Raw genomic sequence first — 15,023 nt, forward strand, 5'->3', positions numbered from 1 at the left:
ATACAATGGCGATTTCGATGAAACTTGGTTGGTAGGTTCATTCCATGACCTAGTTGTGTGCAAATGTGAACCGTTGCTATGGACACCACCGTTGCCTAGCAACGGGACTTTGAATGTTTTGAAAAATCATAAAAAATTTATTTTTTCGAGAATCAAAAATCGGGCCACCAGCGACTGTGGGCAGTACATTCAGGCATATTTTCAAAAATTTGCAGCCGGATCCTATGAAAACTGTCGGAGAAGATAGACTTTGAATGAACCCTGGTCGAAAACAATAAAAAAAACGAAGTTCGTTATATCTCAGAGACCATGAATCAGATATACATGAAACTGGTATGGAACGTTCATGGTATGTCCTAGTTATGTGTGAGAAAAAACCGTTGCTATGGACCCCTCCGTTGCCTAGCAACGGCCGAAAAACCTCTAAATGTGGGGGTATTTTAACGAAAAAACAATCTGCAGCATTAACCCTTGAAGCTCGAATCATGAATTTTCTTGTGCTTAATCCTCAGGTCATTCCCCATCGAATGGGCCCATCACGTCAGGTTCTATTGGGTAGGCGACTACCCATGTCCGCCTACCGGCTTGTCTGTCTGTATGTATGTCTGTTCAGTCCAGTGCTCCGTTAATACAATGGCGATTTCGATGAAACTTGGTTGGTAGGTTCCTACCATGACCTAGTTGTGTGCAAATGAGAACCGTTGCTATGGACCCACCCGTTGCCTAGCAATGGACCTTTCAAATTTTCAAAAAAATCTCAAAAAATTATTTTTTCGAAAATCAAAAATCGGGCAGTCGGGTGAATATACCGATTCTGGTGCACTTTTCCCCATGTAATTGAATGGGGGATTTTCAGCGATTCATATTTTTTTCCCGAAAATAAACCCCCTTTTTATCCGAAGGTATATTTATTTGTCTCCCCTTTTAACCGAGGGGCACTCTTTTCAAATAACCAATGCAATGAGATCAAGATTTGTTCAAGTAGTAAAGTAGTAATGTGATTTGTTGAAGGTGATTCGAAAGAAATATCTGAAACATGTAAGCCTCGGGGCACTCTTTTTCAAATAACCAATGCATATTGTTTCACTCACTCATTGAACCTATAAAGATTTGTTCATTCTCAAATTCCTTCAATAGTTTAATTTTCTTTGCACAATAATCCCCATCTAAAATATTTAAAAATAAAACATTTGAATCTTTATATTTTTTAAGATACCCCTTTTGTGCTATTACGAAATGATAAACTTCTCTTAATGCTCTTGTTTGACCACCTCCTGAGCCTCAGATTATTTTTTGCATAAGCCCCGCCCACTTTCATGAGGTATTCCCAGAAGCCACGCCCACATTCCGAAGCCCCGCCCACTTTTACTAAGCCCCGCCCACTCTTACATCATTTCCAGTTCATCTCTGACTCACAAAGAAATCACGAGAAAATTCTGAATGATATGGTTTTGAAAAAATTTCCAAGGCTTCCAATTTTTTTCAAACAATCCTCCATTTTGAAAAAGGGAAACCATAGCAACCAGTCTTTCTTTATAAAAGGTTCAACCCAGACTCCATTTAAAAAAAATTCTAACAATGGAGTGCTGAACTGACTTTGGTTTTCCTTGGAGTTCTATGACTTGTATGGAACTAAACCTTCAAGTTGATGAACTGGATTCAAACCTCTTATCCATTGAAGTAAGATTTTATTTTCCTATTTTCAGTTTGATTAAAGCATAGACTCATTCAATAATTAAATCACTTAATTAATACATTATTATTTTCTCTCACAGGAAATTGTATCTGAAAATACCGATTTTGCCACAACTTGGGGTGAAATTGTTGGCTTGGTTGAAGACCTTGTGAGCGACCAAGACCCGCAGAACGAGCTAGACCTTGAGTGGGATGATTTTGGCATTCCTTGGAGTTCTACTACTTGTATGGAACTAAACCTTCAAGTTGATGAACTGGATTCAAACCTCTTATCTGTTAAGGTAAGATTTTATTTTCTAATTTTCAAAGTTTGATTGAAGCATAGACTCATTTAATAATTAAATCACTTAATTAATACATTATTATTTTCTCTCACAGGAAATTGTATCTGAAATACAAAATGAAAATCCTGCTTTTGCTACAACTTGGGGCGAAATTGTTGGCTTGGTTGAAGACCTTATGAGCGACCAAGACCCAGAGAACGAGCTCGACCTTGATGGCCCAACCAAAGAGTTATACCTTGGAGACCAGCAAAATCCTGAAAAAGAGTTTTACAGCAATAGTACTCATTGCGAGTTATCAAGACAATACCCACTGAACAAGTTATACCTTGATGAGCCAGAATACAAGTTTTACCTTGAAGAATCACAGATTTTGAAAAAAATCAGGAAATGAGTTCTGCCTTGATGGTTTAAATAACTACCTTGGAGACTCAGGAAAAGGGTTCTGCCAAGATGGTTTTAAATATGGAACCTACCTTGGAGACACACAAATTTCAGACATTTTGAAAAATGGAGTTTTCCTTGATGATCCACAGTTATACTATGTGAGATAAATCACTGAACAACATAAAAAGTGGAAAAATGGAGTTTTCCTTGATGATCCACAGTAATACTTTGTGAGATCTATCACTGAAACCCATAAAATTGGAAAAATGGAGTTTTTCCTTGATGATCCATGGTTATACGATGTGAGATTTATCACCGAAATCCACAATATTTCTGGAAATTGTGGTTCTACCTTGGAGTCTTGGATATATGGTTATATTTTTGGAGACTTGAAATGTGGGTTCTGGCTTGATAACTCACAATGTGATAGGTATCTTGGAAACTCAACAGGAATGTGGTTATACCTTGGAGACTTGGAAAGTTGGTTTATTTTGTTGACTTGAAATGCTACCACTCTTTGGGATCTAAACCTATCGATGTAGTTCTTTGTTGGATGGTGCTTGATGAGAGCAATATCAAGAAAGTTCTTACTCCCCCTTTCTACTTCATCAAACCTGAAAGCCTTGAAAGACAGAATTGGAAGAAGAGAAAAAAAAACTTTAAAAATATATTGTTAGTTCTGGGAAGAAAATGCAGGATAGTTCTTACTCGACCTTTCTACTTCATCAAACCTGAAAGTCTTAAAAGACAGAATTGCAAGAAGAGAAAAGAAAACATTAAAAATATATATTGTTGAAATACGTATTGAAAAAAAAAAAAGACTGTGTTGGGCGAGGGTTGAGATTTTGAATGTGAGGGTTGGGGTTGAGATTTTGAATGAGGGTTGGGGTTGAGATTTTGAATGTGAGGGTTGGGACACACACACACACACACACACACACACACACACACACACACACACACACACACACACACACACACACAAAAGTTGAGCCTTGACTATTCAGTTGAGGATTCTGTGTTTTGGGTTCACAGATCTAAGAATGTCCCCCCTTGACACACATTATATACGGCAGATGCCACCTGTTATACACCTCGGATTTGGCCCTCGAGTGTCCACAACGGTGTATAGTAGGAGGTACTGAAGCGCCAACCCATTGCTCCCATCACACACACACACACACACACACACACACACACACACACACACACACACACACACACACACACACACACACGTAAAGCCTTGACTATTCAGTTGAGGATTCTGTGTTTTGGATTCACAGATCTAAGAACGTCCCCCCTTGACACACATTAGAAACTGTTATACGCCTCGGACTTGGCCCTCAAGTTTCCACAACAGTGTATAGTAGGAGGGAGTGAAGCGCCAACCCATTGCTCCTTCGTGTATTATCTGCTTAGTTTTGTCTTTTGTAATTCCTGTGAAAAAAATGAACCAAAAATCTCTTCCCCTTCAAAATCATATATCTGAAAGTCCAAGGAACCGTATCTATTACATCAACAATTTTAAAAAGTTCGTTCGTCCATCGTTTAGTATAACCCTTTTCAAAATGAGATTTCCATCTGTATATTCTTACGATATCACCAACTTTGAACTTAGGTTTTCTGACATGAATCTCTTTTTCATATTTTAATTTTGTAAATGTTTCTGATGGTTTTATATTCGTTTACGTGTGAATCGTGTTATTATACTTATCCACAATATCCTGAATAAAAGATGACCATTGTTGTGAACCGAGTTGTGTGAATATTTTAAATAGTCTCTCTTTTAAGGTACGATTAAAACGTTCAATAACAACAGCCTTTCCTTCATTCAAGGTACTGTATAATGTAATGCTGTTATTTTTTAGAAAATTCATAAATGTCTTGTTATAAAACTCTCCACCCTCATCAGACCACAATTTTTAAGGTTTTCTCTTACTTTTATTAAATATCTGTTGAAAGGCTATCATAAGAGTATTACCTGTTTTGTTTTTTTAAAAGGACAACCCATGCGTATCTACTCCTCAAATCAATAACGGTTAAAGCATACTTGTACCCCTTATCATTATTGAGTTCAATCAAATCAGCAGACCAGATATAATCAACTTCCTTGGAATAAACCTTCCTTCTACGAAACTTTGTGAATATTGGTTTATGTAATTCATCAGCTAATTGCTCTTCAGTCTTAATGACATCATTAGAGCCAATAAGTTTTTTGAATTTCCAAGCCCAAGTTTCAATTTAGCACTGATCTTCTTCTTCACGATGAATCTATCAACTTTTTCTCTTGGCATTGGATTTCATATCAGAGATAAATTAAATAACATTTCTCTGTCGGCTTCATGCTTTTCTTCCAACGTTGTGGTATTCCCATAATCAATATCGTGCCTCATGCACACTTCATCAACCCTATTGATGGGCTTACTCCATGATTTAGGATTGTCTGCCTCATCTAATCTTTTATCCAAGTTTGTGCCTGGACCACAGAAAGAATACCCTGGTAGATGTAATTCCCCTGGTATTCCAGTAGTTGTAAATTTACTTCCTGATAAAAACTTTTGCATATCTCCTCCGAGTTTGTGTTTGGAGATAAATTGATTTTTTTTTTGAACCACACAACGAACATGTACCTTTTTGTATAACCCTGTTATTTTTACTTTTAAAATATGAAATATTTATAGTATTAGTTTTCTTTTTACATTTGAGACAATAACTCATTTATTTATGAGAAAAATTCCGACAGAGTGCGAAAACCTTTTTAGTTTCCAACATGCACATTTGAATCTTAATTTTTAAAACATAAAGAATCCTTAGAAATGCCTTCACTCTCTCCTCCATTTATTAAAGAAAAAAATGAAAAACTTTAATTAAAATCGGTATCCTGTCCTTGAAAACAGTCTTGTCGAAAATGTTGCGAATAGACTTGTCAATTCTTTGTTTTCCTCCTCGGTGGGTTGAGTTATTTTCTGTAATACCCCCAATCTTTTTTTAATCTTACTGGTTTCCATATTTTCATATTTATTCATTCTCGCTCTTTCCTCCCTCTCCTCCCTCTCCTACTTCTCTCTCTTCTCTCTCTTTCCTCCTTCTCTCTCTTCTCCCTCTCCTCCTTCACTCTCTTCTTCCTCTCCTCCTTTTCCTCCTCTTCTCTCTCTTCAACTCCTTCCTCGTCCCTTACTATCCTTGAATCAGTTACACCCCAAAGAATATCATACATATATTCATCAGGATTTCTTGTTATTCCTGTATCCAAAATAATTTTTTTACAACAGGAAACCAATAAAATTTCTTTTGAATTTGTAAAGGAGCCTTACGTTTTCTTAACTTTATAATTTTTTCATTATTTAACATTCTAATTAAATCCAAAGTTGTTGGTTTATCAACATCAGCATAATGCCAATCTTTTATTGAAAATAGCTCATTCTTATGTTGTAGAACATATTTATTAAAACACCGATTACCCTTTTCTTGAAGGTATGCTTGGACACAGAAATGATAATTTTCTTGAAGCCTTCTTGCAGTCATTTATGTATTAGAAATATATGTTTGAATAATATTATGACACGAAACACCTCCCCATCTTCCCACAGTTAAATCATTTTGTATTTCCATACTTATTATATATAATCCTGTTTTTCCTGTTTTCATGATATAAACGAGGGCAAAACCATTATTATATTTACCCATATTAAATTATTTTATTTGTTGTTTACTAATCGTGGCTCGACAAAACTCATTCTCGATACCAAGTGGATAATATTCTTCCTTACGAGACTGATTTAATTGTTCCAGGTCTTTGAGGTCAACTTTAAATGATCAATTATACCCTAAATCATTCATATCATACCCCCATTGTTCTATTCTCATACAAACGATACGCCCTTCTTTATAAAAAATTTATTTTAATTCGAACTGTGAATTCTGTATGACCTGGAGATAAAATCAACACTTCTGTATTTTTGGAATACACGGCCATTTTATTTAAGGATATATATTGTGATAAATCACTTAATCTCACCAAGTCATTCGCGTCAGTCGGGCTTGGATAATTTTTTAATTTATAAGCATTTTTCATACTAATATTTTTGGTTATACTATATTTATATCGTTCAGCCTGTCCCTTTGTGTAATAATTTGATAAATCAATATCCAGTTCTTTGGATACATCAAAGATAGAACCATCTTCACCAACATAAGTCATTTATATTAGCTTAAAAATAATTTAATAAAAATTTTTATTTTTGTTGAGTTAGAAATAACACACATAGACAAAATTGACCACAACACTTGGAATTTAATTCTTGGACTTGAAATGTTTGATAAACACCATTCTGTAAGAATTTTATGACTTCAACAGGTGGTGGAAGACCAAAACTATCAAAATATTATTTGTCTTGACTACTAAAAATACAAACCCAATAAGAACCATTCCCATTATTATCTTCTAAGTTCATAATAATATTCTTTGTATGTTTAGGCACAATTGATAATTCATCTCTCATACAAATAACTACATTATGAATTTTTAATTTCTTACAATATTTGACAAGTTGTAAATCTGATGTTGTATTCTTTCAAAATTCTTTAAAGCACTCATCAATGCTCATTTATTGATTCGAAAGATATAATCCATTTCCCCTTTTAGTTAATTTTACACCTGCTTGTGTGATCGAAGAAAGCATATCTCCAACTAACAATCTCGCTTTATCAGGCAGACCTTCAAGTTTTTCAGCAAAATCTACAATTACACCACTTCCACTAATTTGTTTCTCCAACTCTTTGTTATGTCTTTCCAATTATTTTTGAGCCCGGAGTTGAGCCTTCCTTTCGTTTGCAGTTTTCACCGCTGTTGAAATACCACCCGTCAATGCTCCAACCGCACTCAAAACCAGCAAATGAAGGAATTATAAATGGGAGAAATCCTCCACTCTTCTCTCTTCTTGAATATATTTTCAACATTGCTTTTGTCATTTTAATTTTAAGTGAGCCAGTATCGTTCAAGATTTTAACCTGTTCTCTTATGAGCAAAACATCAATTCTTACTGCTCCTTTTCAATGAATTGTATTAACATTAATTGTACAAGGCTTTTGATTTTGAACAAAAGATGATCGTTTATGAAGATTGATTTGATTAACATATACCCCAGTTGGTAATATGCCACTCATTTATTTAACAAAAAATTATGTGAGACCAATCATAACACCATTATCTGCATTAATCTGCAATCCTCTTTCTTCCAAAAGCAAACAATATGTATCAACTTCTTCACTCTTTCCTCTTTCAATGTTTTGGGAAGTATCCACTCGATTCGACTTTATAGTTTCCTTTTGAGTACTCAGGTCAAACGCATCGATTGTATACAAACTTTTAAATGCTGTCATATCGAAAATAGGTTCTTTATTTCCATTACTTTCACACACCTTTTGGTAAGACTTGTATGCTTCAGCAAAATCATTTTTCCCAATTAATTTCCAATCTATCTCGTGGATAAAATGTTCCATCGAGAGAAACAATAAGTTGTTTCACCTTAGCATTATCACTCAATGCATTATTCTTATCAGTAGCAGTATCGCCATCTGGTTTTTTTTAAAATGATCCACAGATATCGTGGCTTTCCTTCCAGAACACCCAAATTCCACGTGTAAGTGGTTTGGTTTAGTTTAACGTGTTGACATCTTCTTTTGAGGTATGATACACTGAGTGGTTTCTTTGAGTTGAGTCTTCTGTTCAACATATCTTCTGTTTTAAGATTAGGAGTATATTCACTAACATACCAACTCATTTCATCAATTACAATTTTATTCTGATCACCAAAAGCACGAGCAACACCAAAAAGTAATCTATTTTCATTATCATTCCTTTGTTGTTGAAATCCAATTTTAAGACCATACAGAACTTTATCATGATGACAAAATTCAAATATACCTTTGAGAGGAACTGCCACATTAAAACTATTAACTCCTTTTGTATCATCAGTATACGTTCCTTTCCTTTGAGTATATCCATGGTCTATGGTTGTTCCCGTTGACATTTCAGAAATAAAACCTTTGGCAGCTCCCTTTCCCATTCTATCACTGAATGTATATAGTGTAAATTTCATCATTTCAGATACAGCAGAGACATAATCAACCGCTTCAACTTCTTGTGTTCCAATGTTCAAACAAACACTATCAAACATTTTCCAGAAGAAATCATTTACGAGTGTCGCATTTGTGTTATTCCCAGCCTTAGTAAATGTAAATTTACACAACAAGAAACTTTCGGATAGATTCAAATAAGTTTGTTGATTATTTATTTCAAAACTTTTTGTACCATTTGCATTCCAGTCTGTTCCAGTTATTGCATTTACCTTGAAGTAATCTTCTTTTTTAGTGGAGTTTGAGATGATAATAGTATCATCCAAATCATAGATACTATCAATTGCTTCCATACTTGTATTTATTTAGGAAAAAAAGATGTTAAAACTTTTGAAACCCTGACCCAAGTATTTGAATTATTTTCTGTCGTTCTTGGGGGGACAACTGAGTTTTGCCTTTCTTAATTTCTTTAATTGCTTGTAATTTATGAGATTCATTTTGGGCATCTTTTATGCTCTTTACAGCACCTGCTACATTTCCCACAGCAGAAGCAGTTGAACCAATTAGGTCTTTATGTTGAAGAATAGTTGAACCGATACCCATTAGAGTATCAATTATCCCATCTCCTCTAAATTGATGTCTGACACCCCTTTGACTCTGAGGTTTATATTATACTCTACCAAGATACATACATTGACTTCTTCACCCTTGTAGTATGGGGAAAGCAACATCCCATCCCCTGTAATTATTTTATATTTTCTCAACTCGTGTTTCCTCACAATAACCATCATATTTATTTATTGGAAAACTTCCCGTAGCTGAATTCTGATGGATATAACTTCTCCATGAAAAGAAATAATACGATTATCTTGTTCGGTTATCCTAAAATTTACTCTGTGTATGGTTTTTTCTGACAGGGAGATAAACCAAATTTTTGGGTTCCATATTGAATTTATAATCAATTGGGGTTGAGTATGTGCTGAATGAAAATATTGTATTTTTTTTTATTCCATCATTATAAGCACCATCAATCAAATCACAGTGAATTAATACCGAATTTATTCCTGAGGATATTTGAATGACATTATCACTGTAAAACGTCCCATTAGTTTCAATCTTTTTGGAGGAGATACCCGATAACTCTCTAAATGAATTATCAATTGTGAAATCAACCATGTAGTTATTTTTAAGTTTAATCGTTGATTTTGAAGTATGTTTTTGAATATCTATAACAATATTTTTTGGTTCATCACCCTGTTCTTTCAGAAGACGAACAATTTTGAAGGATATTTGAGAAATCTCATATGCTCCGGTTGAGACTGTTATTGTTTTGTATCCACTTCCCGGATTATAACTAAACTTGTCATTTTTCTCAGTTATATTAAATAAGGTATTATAAGTTTCCATGGACAATAAAGATGCCTCATATTCTTTTGTTGGGGCAAGTTGCAGTGGGTATGGGAATGAAGATGTGTGGTGCTTGTTGTGAAATTAAAACTCAGGATTGTGCTTCTCATCTTATTTATCATGAGATAAAATGTCTTTATCTTGAGATTTATTAATTATTTTCATGTTCATCAACTGGTCTAAAATGGCTGATGCTTCATTAAAACAATTGTTAGTCCCAGCCTTCTTATGACCTAACAACAATCACAGTAAATTAACTAATTGCGATGGGTCATTTGGAGGAAAACTAATACCTGAACCAAGGATACTTAAAGCCTGAATAATGTGCTTCTCCTTCTCATTCTTGCTACGTTTACCAGAAAGACAAACCCTATAATAAACAGAGTTCAGCAGATCAATATATACTCTATCATCATTATTTTCCTTATCCAATGGTTTATCAAAATACTTTGATTCATTCCTCACAGTTGAAGCTTGTCTTCCATCTTTTGTGAGAAGAAACATTAATCTGGAGGTTAGTTTAACAGGGGGTTGAGCAGACCCCAAGAAACTTAATTCATCATTAAATATCAATACCTTTTCTTGAACAAGATGAAATATTGCTGGTTGTTCTATTGGAATGAGTCCTGCTTTGGTTTTTGATTCCGCTGAATATTCATTGTTTTGAAGAGCATTCACAATATAAGCAGGGGGGTGATTAATCTCTTCCAGTTGTTGAAATAATCCTTCATCATCATATTCTAATTCCACTATATACTCTAATTCTTCCTCCATCATTTGACTAAAATCTTTTATCATTTGAAGTTTTTTAGGAGTATATTCTATTGTGGGAACTGTGGAAACATCTATAATTTTTTCTTTGGAAGTTTTTAAAAGTGGTTTAAAAATTTTCTCTTGTTTTCTTTCAAATGCTTCTTCACCCGTTAGTTTCTGTCTGCGTTTCTTCTTTCTGTCTTCCTGTTGTTTTACAACTTTTGAAACCAACTCTTGATGTTCCTTAAATCTTCTTGCTCTTTCTTTCGCATCCATTTATTTATTGGAAAATATCATTTTATATCTCATCTTGTTTCACAACAATATATTTATATTTTTCAGTCGTGTGCTTCATGTAATCCCCAAATTCCATTTTACTACATAATGTAGAACAATTATCTCTCCAAAAATTGTTTATATCTATTGAATTTAACTTGAATAAAATAAAAGTATTTGCATTGTTTCTGATGGAACGATGAGGAAGTTGAAAGTATGATTGACTGAGATAAATACAATTACAAGAAGAATGTCTCCCTCTTGTGTAGTAGCTGTCCATTACCGTTTGGTTTCTCTCATTAACACAATCAAAGATAACGAGGTTCTTTTTTGATTTATCCAAATCTTGGGGAGACGGTATATCATCCGTATTATCACTAACAATACAAGTTATCAGTTTTGATTTCTTTTTACATCTCTGTGTATCACAAAATAGTTGTATTATATCTTCAATGCTCTAATCATTTAGGTTTTTTTGAAGTTTAAATAAACCGATTATATCTTCTTTTTGAAGACCAGCATGAAAACCTTGTGAGAGTAGTTGATAATCTGGTTGAAAACTCGACTTTGTGAAAACTATTAAATTATCATAATCTAAAAATTTGGGAGTCAGGAGCATCTTCACAAGTAAGCAGGTTTTTCCGCATCTGCTTGAACCAACTATGAGACATCTTAATGAATTTGGGAGATTTTTATGGTTGTTAAATTTTATCTTATTTTCCCAAATGGGTAAAAAAATCATTCTTTTATATATTTGGAAAACAGGTTATTTAATTTATTATTGGCTTTTTTAGAAACTCTCTATTCTCTCCTAAGTTCGGGTTTAATTTCAAGATAATCCATTATTTTATTTATTCAATATCTTGTGTTGATATTTCCCTGAAAATGACAATCGTGAATAATATATAACAACAATCCTTTGAACATTTCTCGAATATGTTTCCCTTGTAAGGAAAGGTGTGTTATCACCCTCATACTTTACATTCATTTCTCTAATCAATCTTGTAAAGTAATTCATTTTTGGTGTAAATCTAAAAGAATTATTTTCCTTTTTATATTTTTTATTATCATTAATTAGAAGGTAATCACAGAATATACATTGTTTATAGGCTTTTGACTCTGTGTTTAATCCCACTCTATCACAAGCAGGACAATTCTGAAATTTGTCACATGGACAATCAGGGAAGTCTGGCATATTTATAAATTAAAACTTTACTTAAACCAAAGTTCATCTTCAGAATCATCTATAAAACTATCATAATCTTCAAAATCTTCAGTTGAATATTGACTCATTTAATTCGTAGAAACAACATTACCATTGATATCTATATTTTTTTTTGATTACCAGATTCAACTACAACATTAATTATATTAAAGGTAATTTTAAAATTATCCTGAACGACTATTGAACGAAATGTCATTTCACCTGATATATTAACATCCTTTATTTCATCAGGATTTACATATTTAGGGTTGTTGAAAAAAATACAAATTTCTCCTTGTATATTACAGATGGTCTTATCTTTTCGTTCTAAAGCTTCATCCATAAGGTTTTTATTTTTTGATACTTTTTCTTGTTTCATTGCTTTTTCTAGTTTTGAATATATTACCAGGAGAGGAGAAACTTTTGTTTGAGATACTTTAATCGATGTTCTTCCAGGTATACTAAAAGCCCTTCCACTGAAGGAAATTGAAGAACTCATCTTATCCACCATAATTGTTTTTATCCAATAGTTGTTATATTTATCTTTGTTCAATTTTATATCCTTAACATATTTCTCAGTATTTTTTACAAATGAAGAGATTGATTGAAACTTATCTTTCATGTCTTGAAACATTGTACTTCTAAAGTGAAAATAGTTGGAGGATAAAATGGTTTAAAGCACAGATTCACCGATAAATTAAACGAAATTTTCATCAAGAAAATTTTAGTTTAAGCAAAGTTTTATAATATAAATAAGGTGAATACAACGTACTGCGATGTTTGTAATCACGAATATAAACATTATAAAAAAACACCTTCGAACCGACAAACACACATTTAATCTGTTTCATCAAATATCTCCTCTTGAGTTGAAAAGAAAACATTGTGATATCTGCTCAAAGGATGTTTTGAAGAGTAGTTATAAGAATCACCTTCAATCACAAAAACACAAGAAAAATGAGTTTAAAGTAAAGGGAGACTATAATATTGAAAACACTGATGGGGCATTTAAAGGGCATATAAAAATAAGGATTTTTCAATTTGGAGAACCCGGTCCATCATCAATAGCTGAATCAATTGAAATAGTGAAACCTGATGTTGAAAAAGTTATTAAAAAGACATTAAAAGAAATGAAAACGTTAAAGATTTATATGGGAGTGAAAATGAATATGAAAAGACAAGATTAAGAACAAACTCCATATATGAGAACAGATCTTCATTTTATAACATAATTTCAAGATTTTTTGAATAGTGGGGTTTAAGAAGAACTATCAAAAGAAGAGGAGGATGTTAATAATACAGTGGTAGGAAGTGGATTTAATATTTTTTTTAAATCATCTTTTTAGAAATACACATTCTAAAATCAAACCCTCTTAAAGCTTCTTCTTATATTGAATTACCAAAAGAAATAAAACTAAAGAAGGCAGTTGTTAATATTAAGAACAATGATAATAAATGTTTTCTCTGGTCTGTTCTTGCTCACTTCCATTCACCAAATTGTAATTCAGAAAGAGTAAAACAATATATGAAATATGAGAATACCTTGGACATTAAAGATTTTAAACTCCCAATGCCATCAACAGATACTCCTAAATTTGAGAAAAAGAATAATCTTTCTATTAATGTATATGGATTAACAGATACAAACAAAGTTCAAATATTAAAAATTTCAAACAACTATAAAAATGAAGAAACACACATTGATCTTTCATATTTTAGTGTTGGAAATAATTCACATTATACATACATCAACAATTTATCAAGATTAATCTCTTCTCAGGTATTCAGAACAGCAAACAAAATATATCCTTTTAAGCGATGTCTTAATTCATTTCATACAAAAGAACGATTAGAACAACATTCGAAATATTGTAGTAATCATAAAATCAGCTGTAATTACAATGCCTAAACCAGGTAAAAAGATTTCTTTTGAAGATTATAATGAATCTATCATGCACCCATCTGTGATATACGCTGATTTTGAATGTATCCTAAAAAACATAAATACTGCTTCTCCTAATCCAAAAGAATCATATACAAATAAATATCAAAAACATATCCCTTGTGGTTTCTGTTGTTATATCAAATCATCTGTTGGAAAAAAGTTTAATAAACTTGAACATTATAGTGGAAAAAAGCTTCACAAGAGTTTGCAAAACGATTAGAAAAGGATTGTATAAGACTAACTAAATTAATGAAAGAAACAAATGAACCGATGAAATTAACCGAAGAAGAAAAATTAGAATATAGAAAGAGCAATATCTGTCATATTTGTGAGGAGGAAATTGAGGAGTCTAAAGTTAGGGATCATTGTCATCTTTCTGGTAAATATAGAGGTCCCACTCATTCCTGTTGTAATCTTAATTATAAGTTCCCTTCTTTTATTCCAGTCTTTCTTCACAACAGCACCAACTAGGACACACATCTATTTATAATGAACTTTCAAAAACACCAGGGAATATTTCTGCCATAAGAAACACAAGTCAAAAGTATATTTCATTTACAAAAATGATATTCACAAAAACCTTTAACTCGTATTAGGTTTCTAGATTCTTACAAGTTTATGGGAACATCACTAGCCTACCGAGCATCAAATCTAAGCCCCATGGGGTCTTTTCCAAATCTTAATTCGTTCTTTTCAAAAGAGGAAATTCTACCTAAAGAGGAAATTCAGATTAAAGAGAGAATTCAAACTAAAGAAGAAATTCTAATTCATGAGGAAATGAATGAAGAAATTCTAACTGAAGATGAAATTCTAATTATAAAGAAAATTCAAACAATGAATGAAATTCTAACGAAAGAGGAAATTCTGATTGTAGATGAAATTCTGATTAAAGAGGGAATTCTAGCGAAAGAGGAAATTCAGATGAAAGAGGGAATTCAAAGTGAAGAGAAAATTCTTGCAAGTAAGGGAATTTATCCTTATGATTATATGAATT

General features: G+C 32.8%; 1 protein-coding gene and 1 long non-coding RNA gene across 3 annotated transcripts in view; one reads left to right on the forward strand and one right to left on the reverse strand.

The window, feature by feature from the left end:
- LOC147035096 (uncharacterized) overlaps positions 1 to 3,315 on the forward strand; it is a 26,750-nt gene extending 23,435 nt beyond the window's left edge. For both annotated transcript variants that reach the window (XR_015061339.1, XR_015061340.1), the window contains 2 exons: positions 1,776 to 1,976; positions 2,074 to 3,315. This is a non-coding gene — a long non-coding RNA (uncharacterized LOC147035096). The remainder of the gene's footprint in view (positions 1 to 1,775; positions 1,977 to 2,073) is intronic.
- The window catches only part of LOC147035094 (uncharacterized), a 382,679-nt gene that overhangs the window by 226,911 nt on the left and 140,745 nt on the right, over positions 1 to 15,023 (reverse strand). The window lies entirely within an intron of this gene.

Source organism: Eptatretus burgeri, chromosome 1, assembly GCF_056783735.1.
Source record: "Eptatretus burgeri isolate ZD-2024b chromosome 1, Ebu_testis_v1, whole genome shotgun sequence".
NCBI lineage: Eukaryota > Metazoa > Chordata > Myxini > Myxiniformes > Myxinidae > Eptatretus > Eptatretus burgeri.